Source organism: Malus sylvestris, chromosome 11, assembly GCF_916048215.2.
Source record: "Malus sylvestris chromosome 11, drMalSylv7.2, whole genome shotgun sequence".
Lineage (NCBI taxonomy): Eukaryota > Viridiplantae > Streptophyta > Magnoliopsida > Rosales > Rosaceae > Malus > Malus sylvestris.
The window spans coordinates 22,524,720-22,538,169 of NC_062270.1; the positions used below are offsets into that span (position 1 = coordinate 22,524,720).

Genomic DNA, 13,450 nt, shown 5'->3' on the forward strand with positions numbered 1-13,450 from the left:
AACAAAAAGAGTCAATTAGCTTTCAAAAACAACGTTCAATGTTGCAAAAAAAGTAAGTCAACTCTTAGTACCTGTATAAAGTGATTGTCATTGACTAAACCAATTGCAATATCAGGAAGATTAGTTGGCTCATCATCTCCTAATACATATAAAGGTAGGAATGACAGGCATTGCAAACGGGATAAAAAAAACCACCACTACACGATAACATGAAGTTATAAGATGGCCCATATCTGGCAAGCTCATCCAGTAGAGTTCCAGTGCATATGAATCTTCAAAATAAATTGGGAAGAGTCAACCTTTCATACAGTACATAAATTGGGAAGGGTCAACCTTGTGACAACTTAATTTCTAGCATTATACTGACTAATATCCAGTGAACTTCATATATGGTTTACTTTCAGAATAAATATATGATTATAAAGTTTCGCAGAGAAAAACAAAGCCCAAAAATCAACAAAACCCTAGCAGCAAAGAAACTGATGAACAGCTCATGGATCCTTGTGATCCTTAAAAGATGAATATGAATATATAAGTTTAAATAATGCAACAAACGCAAGATTAAATAATGAGTTGAAATCACTAAAACAATGAAAAATATGAAGTCTTACCTCATGTGAAGCTTCCGAAACATCGATTTCGTATTCCATTCGTCAAAAGCAATTTTTCTCAATCAACATGTTTGTAGTTTCATCGGTTAGGGTTTTGTTAAACAATGGAGGGTGGGAGGGTTTTGATAGTTGTGAAGATAAATAATACACTAAAAGTGATTTCGTGTTCCATTCGTCAAAAGCAATTTTTCTCAATCAACATGTTTGTAGTTTCATCGGTTAGGGTTTTGTTAAACAATGGAGGGTGGGAGGGTTTTGATAGTTGTGAAAATAAATAATACGCTAAAAGTGATTTGGAGTGTATTTAAAGAATTTTTTTTTTTTTTTAAAACCTAATAATGTCAAAATTGTCATTCCATAGTGGGGTAAATAAGTCATTTAATATTAAATTATAATGTGGGATGCATTCAATATTTTGTGGGGTGCTAATAAAAAAAAAAACCTTTAAAATATTTCATTAATTTTAAAATGAATATTCCTCACAAAGGGGGCTCTCCAATAACCCCGACATTTGAATGATCTCCTGAAATTCACTCGACCAAACTCATTAGTGATACATGTAAAAGATGTAAAGTAAAACTTAAATTATATGATACTCATAATCACATGGTACAATGCATCTAATTTAATTCCTCCAAGCAAAATGAGATGGAGTGACCTCCACAGTTTAAAGATGCTATAAAATTTATATGTCAAAAGCGTTTCTTATTTCAACTCTCTACAAAAAAAAAAAAAACAAAAAAATCCAACTAAATTATATTGGTATAGTGAAGCAAGGCAATATAACAGCAACCAAAAGGATTAATATAAAGACCAATGGGTGATAAGAGAGAAGGAAATCAAATCAATTATACATTTGCTAAACGATAGGCAGTAGCTGCTAACATAATTCGAAGAGAATAAGGTGCAAAATGGATCTTACTTGTCAAGGCTTCTTTCTAGCTATCGACTCATTAATAGAAATAAAACAAAGTTAATGATATATATATGGGATAGTATCAAGGGATAAATATTTTTACAAATACTTTTACACTTTTTTTAAGCCTTTTGATTACATAACATCCAAGGGTTCTTATTTATTCATTAAATGACATGAATGCTTATATGGATTTTAACTAATATTAAACATAAAATAAAACTGAAAAAAAAACATAAAATCTAGAAAATTAAAAATATAATTAAAAAATGAAGATAATTTAACTAAAATTGGTTCTCCCATTCCCATTTCGATCAAGACTGATTCAGACTTTGAACCCAAGCAATCACATGCATGCGCAACCAAAACACCCTCTAAGATTTCTTCTTAACTACATTGCACACGCGGACTAAGAACCAATTCTTCTCAGCTCATCTGACCACTAGCATTCAATTGGAAATATAGAAAAAGGAATTCAAATTAAACAAAAAAACTGTGTTTGCTTATGCGGTTAGGTTACTCTAATTTCTTGGTAGTTCTGTGGAAACCAAACTGAACGATACGAACCCTAACGTCCGTCCCGATCAGCTATTATAAATATTTCCAGCTTCAACACAAAAGCCACAACTTATCTCCTTTTTACATCATCTCTGTACAAGTTTAATTAAGCTGATCATTACCAAAGAAAATGGTAGCAGTGACCATGGAAGGAAAATAAAACGCCCATGATCCTTGGGTTTCTTCCCCTTTTAATTTTAGTTTTAATTTTCTTCCAAATTTTAGTTTTATTTTTAATATTAGTTAAATTCCACATAAGTATCCAAGTCATTTAATGAATAAATAGGAACCCTTGGATGTTATAAAATCTAAAGACTACAAAGAAGTGTAAGAATGTTTGTAAAAATATTTGTCCCTTGATCCTATATATATATATATATATATATATATAGATATATTATATTGTGATCAATTTAGTCATAATCATCAAGCAATCAGAGCCCATCAACAAATTGGACTGACTTTTGTAGTGTCCTCCTACAATGAAATCAACAGATGTGAGTTATCAAAATGATCCAATGCAATACTTATCATATATAACAAGAACATATAAAGATGTTACTTCCCTTTTGATGTACGTCTGATGGTTCTCAATACATTGTGGCTTGTCCACACAACATGAATTCATATTTGATCGAGGAAGGTTGTAGTAGTATTTTAAGTAGCAACCCAAATCTACTCTTAAGATTGTTGGAAATATTGGCGATATGAATGCTGCTACTTCTACAACAAATCACATAAAATTAATATTAGTATACCACAATATTATTATCACAATTTATCAAATAAAATAAACCAAATTCGATAAAATACTTATCATTTGAGTGCAGAAATGCTCTTTGTCCATACTTGATTAGAACAAAATTTTAGGTTGAGGCGTGTAATCATTGTCCTTAAGAGTAGATTTCGTCCCTCTAAGACAATGTATCGGTGTAGCAGGTTATGGTGCCCTATCCTCCAGAATACAACAACATATGATCTTTGTAAGCGTACACTCGCAATACTTGAATCGAGTGAAAAACTCGATTCTTTCCTATGGTACAGAAGTGATCGATGAAGTAGAAGGATTGAAGACGAAGAGAAGCGAAGAAGACTTGACTGGAACTACCATACTCCTAATGATTTATGCAATACTAATTTATAGGGCTAATTACATTGAAAAACGTTTGGCCAAATAATGAGAATTCAAGTAGCATTATTGCGTAGTCAAATAATAACATTATACACCTCCTTTAATGACACACCCCGTCCCGAAGGAGGGCATGCTGGCCGTCACGTGAGAGTGACGTAACCATTTGCACAGTACGGAAGCTTTAATTATACAATTTATAAGTTGATACACCCGAAGGTGAGTCCTAATTTTGTTCAATCTGTCAGAACACCGTCGAATTCCTCGTAGTCACCACACCTTTGTGATTCCTGAACCTGGAGGGGCGCAAAATCAAAATTGAGTGGGTCAGTAAAACAATTCTTTTCCAAATCCAAACATTTCTCAAAACGTTGTAACCCCTCTCCGTAAAACCTGTATACTTTCCTAGAAATGTAAAATATAAGTATACATATATATTCTCAAAACTTCATTTTTACTATCTCAACATTATCTCTTTATCAATCATGCCATGCCATGTCTAATTCAACAGTTAAGTATGGATGCATCAACAATAATCATATCAGGTGCAAGAAAGTAATCAACCGGAGGCCCTCTAATAGCCTGTACGGTTGAACCTAGAGCTCAAAATCTATCACTCTCACTCTACCGGAGTCACCTCTGTGACCTGTCCGGCCTTCTGCACACAAGTTACGCTCTAGTGCTTTCTCATTAATCATCTGTGCACATAATCTAAGGTCACCCACCAGTCGAAATCTCACTAACACTCTTCGACTGGCCCGTCGCACCCACTCCGCGTGGACTGTGCGACCAGCATCTACTTGGATCCAAGGCGAGCGTGCGATGCGGTGAATACTATAAGCACTAAACCATGGTGCAGGATTTGAGCTCAATATATATCAACATCATCATAACAGTATTTAAATACTCACCTGATACTCACATGTGCGTCCGCCGCACCAATTCATACATATGCATCATATTTCAATTCATATCATTTCATGCATGGCAATTCGATTCACATTTCTATATACTTTTCATATACTTTCATGCATGACATTTCAACTAATATATCTCATATACTTTTATACATTTTCATTAAAAGCATAATTTCATGCATTTTCAATTTCTGGGAAAACGGCAAGTATATATGTATACAGAAAACAAAACTGCCCATCACCTGGAGTTCGCCCTACAACTCCCTAGCACAATACGCCAAGGCGTCATGACGATCGGCGCCTAAAACAATAATTAATTCCAACCTCAGAATTCATATCGATAGAATATATAACTTATATAAAATACGTCACTACGTAGTTCAATCCGGAAGATCCACCACTCAGATTTTAAATCCATAACTTCCAGAGGTCCACAATATATCTCTAGGATAACATCCTAAAATTTCATTACCATCCAACGGTCGGATCTCCGTCAATTTCCAAAACTAAGTGACGGTTAACATTTTATTTTATGAACTTACAACTCCAATTCCGGAAGATCCGTAACTCGGATTCCCAATCCGTAAGTTCCAATAATCCTCAAACATTACGTATTGCAACGTATTAAAGTTTGATAACGATCCAACGGTCGGATCATCAATTCACATTTTCACCTAATGCGAAAACTATAAAACGTTATTCGAACACCTAACCAACAATCCTTAATAACTTTCTCATATGGTGCTCAATTTGGGTATATGAATATACCACAGTGATCTACTCGACGTCATGGACGTCGAAATATTTTTAAACTAATTTTTTACTGTAGCACGCGCCCCCACGCGCCAAGGAAGGCACGGGTCCACGCGCGCCCACGCGCACCTTCTTCCTCGCGGGTTCGCCGGACTGGTTTTTCCGGTGGCCAGAAAACTGGGGAATTTTCAAATGCTTCGTTCTCCTTCGTTTCTCAACCATTTTCTTCGTATAATATATCAATTTAAAGCCCTCAACATGTAGAATCACAATATACTACTTTTAAGCTTCAAAAACAACTAAATATCACCGGAAAAATCCAAGCAAAACCGGCCAAACTTAACCCTCGTGATCCCGACGTCCAAATCCTTCCAACGAAGCACTCCGAGCTTCCTTGGGACCTCACTAAGCTCACTATGAGCTTGGATTGTCCTAAAAATCAACCAATTCAAAGCTCATGAACAGTACACATTCACGGCAACTTTAGAAACTAGGGTTTTCGAAGTGAAACTTACCTTAAACTGGTACCTACGTGATCGTGGAGTCCTCAGGAGTGCAATGGTGGTTTTAAATCCGGCGTTGGTAATAGTTTTAGGTGGTTTTGATGGTTGCCCGTGTGTTCGAGAGGGTGAGAGAGAGAGTGAGGTCTGAGGAAGAGAAAGAGAGTATGAAGGACAGTATACGGGAAATGGGGAGGGAAATAAGGAATGGGGATCCCACGTGGTCCTTTTCCAATCCCCAACTCTAAACCACAAAATTTTAACCTAAAAATCTAAGTTCCATCCTTATTAAATTCCATTTTATTTTCAAAACTTAGGAACCTAGATAATTATCAACTTGAGCTTCACATACTTAGTATTTCTTAAGGGCAATTTCGTCCATTCACAGCCACGAATGTAATATTTTGGAACGGGCTGTGACAATCTCCCCTCCTTATAGAATTTTGTCCCCGAAATTCCAGCAACCAACTAAATCAACCATACTCCAACAATAGCTTCGGGTAAATCTCTCTCATCCGATTCTCTTTCTCCCACATAATTTTCTACTGAATGATTTCCTTCACAAAGCTTTTACCACTTACTCTGTCTTAATTCTCAGGACCTTCTTTTTTCCAATCCAAAGTCGTCCTTGGTTCCTTATCAAGTCGAATCCAAATTAATTCTCAATAGTTGCACTAGAATCTCATGTGACGACTCTGCCACCTAGCGACAACGCATCGAACACAAAATACATTAAGTACCGTTGCCCTGTCTGGGAAAAAGTTATTACTCAGCACTGGAGTAATTGTACTAACTTGGTACATTGACCAACTATCACTTCAAATTCGATCATAACCATCTTGTGTACAAGGGCTTTAAATTGATATATTATACGAAGAAAATGGTTGAGAAACGAAGGAGAACGAAGCATTTGAAAATTCCCCAGTTTTCTGGCCACCGGAAAAACCAGTCCGGCGAACCCGCGAGGAAGAAGGTGCGCGTGGGCGCGCATGGACCCGTGCCTTCCTTGGCGCGTGGGGGCGCGTGCTACAGTAAAAAATTATTTTAAAAATATGTCGACGTCCGTGACGTCGAGTAGATCACTGTGGTATATTCATATACCCAAATTGAGCACCGTATGAGAAAGTTATTAAGGATTGTTGGTTAGGTGTTCGAATAACGTTTTATAGTTTTCGCATTAGGTGAAAATGTGAATTGATGATCCGACCGTTGGATCGTTACCAAACTTTAATACGTTGCAATACGTAATGTTTGAGGATTATTGGAACTTACGGATTGGGAATCCGAGTTACGGATCTTCCGGAATTGGAGTTGTAAGTTCATAAAATAAAATGTTAACCGTCACTTAGTTTTGGAAATTGACGGAGATCCGACCGTTGGATGGTAATGAAATTTTAGGATGTTATCCTAGAGATATATTGTGGACCTCTGGAAGTTATGGATTTAAAATCTGAGTGGTGGATCTTCCGGATTGAACTACGTAGTGACGTATTTTATATAAGTTATATATTCTATCGATATGAATTCTGAGGTTGGAATTAATTATTGTTTTAGGCGCCGATCGTCATGACGCCTTGGCGTATTGTGCTAGGGAGTTGTAGGGCGAACTCCAGGTGATGGGCAGTTTTGTTTTCTGTATACATATATACTTGCCGTTTTCCCAGAAATTGAAAATGCATGAAATTATGCTTTTAATGAAAATGTATAAAAGTATATGAGATATATTAGTTGAAATGTCATGCATGAAAGTATATGAAAAGTATATAGAAATGTGAATCGAATTGCCATGCATGAAATGATATGAATTGAAATATGATGCATATGTATGAATTGGTGCGGCGGACGCACATGTGAGTATCAGGTGAGTATTTAAATACTGTTATGATGATGTTGATATATATTGAGCTCAAATCCTGCACCATGGTTTAGTGCTTATAGTATTCACCGCATCGCACGCTCGCCTTGGATCCAAGTAGATGCTGGTCGCACAGTCCACGCGGAGTGGGTGCGACGGGCCAGTCGAAGAGTGTTAGTGAGATTTCGACTGGTGGGTGACCTTAGATTATGTGCACAGATGATTAATGAGAAAGCACTAGAGCGTAACTTGTGTGCAGAAGGCCGGACAGGTCACAGAGGTGACTCCGGTAGAGTGAGAGTGATATATTTTGAGCTCTAGGTTCAACCGTACAGGCTATTAGAGGGCCTCCGGTTGATTACTTTCTTGCACCTGATATGATTATTGTTGATGCATCCATACTTAACTGTTGAATTAGACATGGCATGGCATGATTGATAAAGAGATAATGTTGAGATAGTAAAAATGAAGTTTTGAGAATATATATGTATACTTATATTTTACATTTCTGGGAAAGTATACAGGTTTTACGGAGAGGGGTTACAACGTTTTGAGAAATGTTTGGATTTGGAAAAGAATTGTTTTACTGACCCACTCAATTTTGATTTTGCGCCCCTCCAGGTTCAGGAATCACAAAGGTGTGGTGACTACGAGGAATTCGACGGTGTTCTGACAGATTGAACAAAATTAGGACTCACCTTCGGGTGTATCAACTTATAAATTGTATAATTAAAGCTTCCGTACTGTGCAAATGGTTACGTCACTCTCACGTGACGGCCAGCATGCCCTCCTTCGGGACGGGGTGTGTCATTTAATGCATCAGTTTTGGTTTTACTAATAAAACTGAATTAGGACTTTAAAACAAATTGAATAATATTGAAGTTACTAATGAAGAGTTGTATTTAGAAATACCCAATTAAAATTCCAATAGGCTCTGCTCATGTGATGGGCTCACGCAACACTAGATCGCCCCCACTCAGCAAGTTGGTGGGCTCTGCTAATTGTACGTATTGTATTTTTTGTTCATTTTGTTTATATATATTCGTGAGTGGTACAAAATTAAATTTATTAAGTGAAATTGCTTCTTTTCTTTATATTACCAACAATATTCCTATTTTAAGCTAAAAAGAAAAAAAAAAAAAAAAAAAAAAAAAGAGGGTTTGAATTTGGGATACAATGACGGCAAATGCACCATATCAGTCCATCACTCGCTTCTTTTCTGAACAATTAAAATTGCTTTTTTAGTTGCATAAAATTATTTTTTAAAACTGGTTCATCTCTATATTTGGTCATGTATCCACAGTTGAAGTTTATTGTAGTTTTTTATAGTTTGACTTTAGGACGAACATTTGTTGGTATGTCCTTTTTCATAATAAGATGATATTATTGTCATCAATAAAAAGTGTTGACACGTTGTAAAGACATTTTCAACCATATTAACTAATATCAATGCACGTACATCGATCCCTTATGTATAAAGAATTTGTAGTAGTTTGTATTCCTATATGTCTTCGGAAACATAAATAAGATATGGATATGATTAATATTATGAAGCTTTTCGTATGCATATGCATGAATATATGTACTGCATATATGATGGACTCTTGAACCGTTAAAAAAGGGTCTGCTTAGGTTCCCATGAGAAAAATGGAAAAAAGTAAAATATACATGTGAGTTTAAGATAAAGGAATATGGTTGGACTTTTTCTTGTCCACCGAAACCCATTACACGAATAATCTTCGGGGTCAAGCCAAATTAACTTGAGCGGCCGCAAGGCAAGGGAGATGAATCCTGATTGAATTACCTAATCCAAATTACAAAATCTAGTTGGATTTTATTTTATTTGTTCATGTAATCTACTTGGAGAGATTTTTCAATGTGACTGACACACGTGATGGTACATCATGTGTCATTATACCAATGATGAAATGTTTTTTTTATTTTTTTGGAATGGAATATTTCTCGCTCTCTTTCGGGGTTGCCGTCCTCCTTCAGCCTCCTCCCCAACCCACCATAGCCAATCATCACCTTAGGCCATCTCCAACCGATGGCTGGCCAGAGGGCTCGTTTTAACCCTCTGGCCCTCCAAGATTCTCCAAGATATTAATATTTTAATGAACAGTACAGGGCCATATTTGCCTTCGTCTCCAACCGAGGGCCAGAGGGCCAAAGGGCTCGTTTTAGCCATTTCACAAAAAACTGTCTCCAACCGAAGGCTAAAGGGTCATAGGGCCAAACATAATTTAATTTAATGTTGTATAATGGCTTAGGAAGTTATAGGAAAAAAATAGAATTTAAAAAAAAATATGAAGCAAATTTAGTGAAATAGAAGTTATAGGAAAAAATTGGAATTTAAAAAAAATATAAAACAAATTTTGTGAAATAGAAGTTATAGGAAAAAAATGGAATTTAAAAAAAATATGAAATAAATTTTGTGAAATAGAAGTTATAGGAAAAAATAGAAGTTATATGAAAAATTTTGTAAATAAAAAATAATAATAAAACTGTAAAAAAAATAAAAAATAAAAACAAATGCAACGGCTACTAGCCGTTGCATTTGAATTTTTTCTTAAGAAATAACCAACAGTAATACATTTATATTAAATAATAGCATGTATTCCTGTCGGTTATAATCGACAGAAATAACAAAACATTAAAAAAAAGAATAGCCAGCCCCGGGCTGTCTGGCTAGCTGCATGCAGCCAGCCTACCAGCCTTCCAGCCCTCCCAGATTCCAGAGCCCTCTAGCCTAGCCCTCGGTTGGAGACGGTTTTCTGGCTATTTTCGGCCCTCTGACCCTCTGGACCCTTCGGTTGGAGATGGCCTTAGCCAAATCTCACCATAGCCAAACCCACCTCATAAAATAACAACCACACTTTCCTCACCCACCTTACCTTCCTCTTGTAAACTGACTGGAACTTTTCCACCGCCATGTCTTACGTAGTTGATGCAAAGAGCATGTCTGATCCGTTCACCATTCACCTGAAGATTCTTTAAATCTTTCTAATAACCGTCATGGTATTACCTTGGCTGGGTTTCTCATTGCAAAAAAAGAACCACGAGCCAGTGGAGTCAAGAACGCCCTCCGAAGTAATTGGAGACATGTCATTCACAACGACAGTGTTAAAATAGCCTGGGCCAAGCCATGTCATAACCATAGCCTCTAAGGTTGTGGCAAAGAAATTGATTGAAAAAGGTCTATGGCTGGTTCATGACGACGTTTTCTCCGTCTAACTAGGGTCGTTGTACTGTACACTTAAGGAGATTACGCCATGCTGGGCATCCTTTTGGGTACAGGTCCATGGCATCCCACTTGGGCAGATGACGGTAATGAATGCAAGAGTCATTGCGGAGCGGATCGACAATGTAATCATGGTGGAAGACTCTATTGCCACCAGTACAAGAGGCTATCTTTGGATAAGGGTCGATCTTAATACCAATATGCCACTACCGATTGGTTCCGGCTCCCACGCAAGGATGGTTCCTTGATAAGGCTCAGGTATGAAGGTTTAAAGTGCTTATGCTGTAGATGTGGTAGACTAAGGCATGTCAATCGCCCAGACAACCAATGTATTCGCCCACTTTGCCCTGTGATGGTTCGAGAAGGATTATCATATGGGACTAGCCTTGCCACTAACTATATCAAAGGTCTAACTACTCTGTTTCCAGCAAAGCCAATGAAGAAAGCCACGAGTTCAACGATTTGTGTAGATGAACCTCACCGGAGAAGATGGTCGAAGAGGCAAGAGGGGAGTATGTACGGTGTACACCCACATGAACGAGTTGACTCAGAAGGAGATGATCGAGAGGTGGAATGGTCAAGACCTTTGGATAATAACCAAGTCAATTTTCAACGCTTTGAACAAAACAATGCGCTTCCCGAGGCATTGAGTTTGACTGGTATTAGTAACACACTGCACAAAGCAACGTAAAAAATCTTGAACCTCGTATGTTAACCATTGAGCAATCTTCTTTAAAGCTTATCTGGAACACTCATTTTCAATCGACTCCTACCACTTTCCTTGATAGGGCTTTTGATACTCTTTCCAACCCTCACCAGCATGTTACCTTAAACCCAACCACCCAAAATTGCTTAACCCAAGCTGGTCTTTCTGAACACCCCATCTTCTTTGACAAAACTTTAGCATCCCAAAGGCAACTTGCAGCAACCCGTGAATATAAGTTATCCATCATCTCACCTATAAACACTTGTCCCACCAATATCAAACAAGTAGAAATACCCCACTCACTTTAGATGTGGACGTGGGGTTCATAAACACAAATCAAAGTATGAAGGGAAAGAGACCCATACAAGTCGATGATGGTAGCAAGCTAGGAGGATCTCGCCAGATCCTCTTTGTTAGGATCATGTGAATCTTCTAATCATTTTTGTTCATTGTATATTGTGCGGTCATAAATTATTGTAAATTTTTTATTTAAAATTGAATATAAACAGTACTTGACAAAAACTGGCTGCACGATTTACGATGAACGAATATAATTGGAGGATCCAACGAGGATCCTTTCTCAGTAGCAAGAACATGAAATGAGTGAAGAGGGCCCATTTAAGCCCAGGGGTCTCGTGTCTTCTAAGACTGTCAAACCAAGCAACATGTGGCAGAGATCGAGGATCTCGTGGGAGCAACAATAGTAAAACACCAAGGAAAATTGTACATCGTAGGAAGGGCGAAGTAGATGGTGTCCATCAGTCCATGATGAGGGAAATTTGACTGAGATAATGGTTACTGCCTTGGAACAACTACAAAAATTGGAAAGTAGGATGAAGAGCTTGGGTGAGGAGTAGACCCACCTCCTGGGCTATGGTGGCTAACCTTATGCAGCCACACGGATCAAATGAGTATAATATGTTGGAACTGTCAAGGGTTGGGGAATGCCTTGACAGTCTAAACTCTACGAGAGATGGTTCGCTCTCACACTTCCTCTGTGATTTTTCTAATGGAAACCAAGCAGAAAAGTCGCAGCATGAACCAATTGAGAAAACAATGTGGATACCATTTGTGTTGGAAAATATTATTATTTAGATTTATTTTAATGTTTGGTATTTTGGGCTTAGCCCGTTAGTATTAGGGTTTCGTTTCCTTGCCTATTAGGGTTAGGTTAGTTTTCTAGATATATAGTACTTTGTAACTCTATAGAATAACAAGTCATTCACAATGTAGCATCTTAGGGTTTTGTAGCCGTTTCGGCGTTCTCTTTTGTTTAATAATATTCTTATTCTTGTTAGTCTTGTTCGTTGCACACTCTGATATTCACTTGGTATCAGAGCGGGTTCAATCCTTAGGATTCAATCCGTTCTCATTGGTATCAATTTGTTTGCCTTTGTCATCGTTCATTTTAGATTTGTTAGTTGGTATTGATTGTTTGCAAGGAAAAGAAAAATGAAAGAGAAAAAAAAAAGGTTTTGCTTGCAGAGGAGAAGATCCCCTAGCAAATAAAAAAGGGGAAGAAGGAGAAAAGAAGAGAAAAAAAAAAAACCAAGGAAAGGAAAAAGAAGGAAGAAGGTGTGATGTTGCACCTCTTCGCCCATAAGAAGAGAGAAAAAAGAAGGAAAAAGAAGAAAAAAAATTGTTTGGAGTTTTTGAGGCCCCCACATCGGAAAAGAAAAAGAAAAAATATGTTTTTTTTTTTTTTTACTCACCTTTTTGGGTATAAATGTTGATACCATTTGGGTATCAATGTTGAGCCATATGGTACTGCTGGTGGGCTGTGTTTATGGTGGAAGCCCTGTGCTAATGTACAAATTGTCTCATCATCCAAGAATTTGATTGACGCCTTTATTCATCTCAAGAATAAAAATTTACTCTTCCGTGCATCCTTTGTTTATGGTCATCCTTATAGAGATGAGAAGCTGCCATTTTAGGAAGACGCTATGACACTTGGTAATGGGGATGATTGCCCTTGGATTTATGCAGGAGACTTCAACAGGTTACTATGGGCTCATGAAAAAAAGGGTGGGAGTCCATGGTCTATTACGAGGATCAAACACTTGCATAATTTTATGGACTCTAATTGCTTGATTGATATTGGTTATAAAGGGCCAAGCTTCACTTGGGGTCAAGATTGAGGATGGGTCCATTGTTTTACAAGAAAGACTTGACTGAGCCTTGGTTAATGATAAGTGGGTGGAGTGTAGGCCTTGCACTTATGTTATTCATGGACCCATAATTGGGTCTGATCATTGCCTTATCAT

General features: G+C 37.3%; 1 long non-coding RNA gene across 1 annotated transcript; it reads right to left on the reverse strand.

The window, feature by feature from the left end:
• Positions 1–3,260: 3,260 nt before the first annotated feature.
• Positions 3,261–5,821, reverse strand: LOC126591252 (uncharacterized). The gene is made up of 4 exons (XR_007612320.1): positions 5,400–5,821; positions 5,195–5,316; positions 4,374–4,432; positions 3,261–3,510 (listed from the first exon to the last, which is right to left on the reverse strand). It is a non-coding gene; the product is annotated as an uncharacterized LOC126591252 (long non-coding RNA).
• Between the last annotated feature and the right edge of the window lie 7,629 nt (positions 5,822–13,450).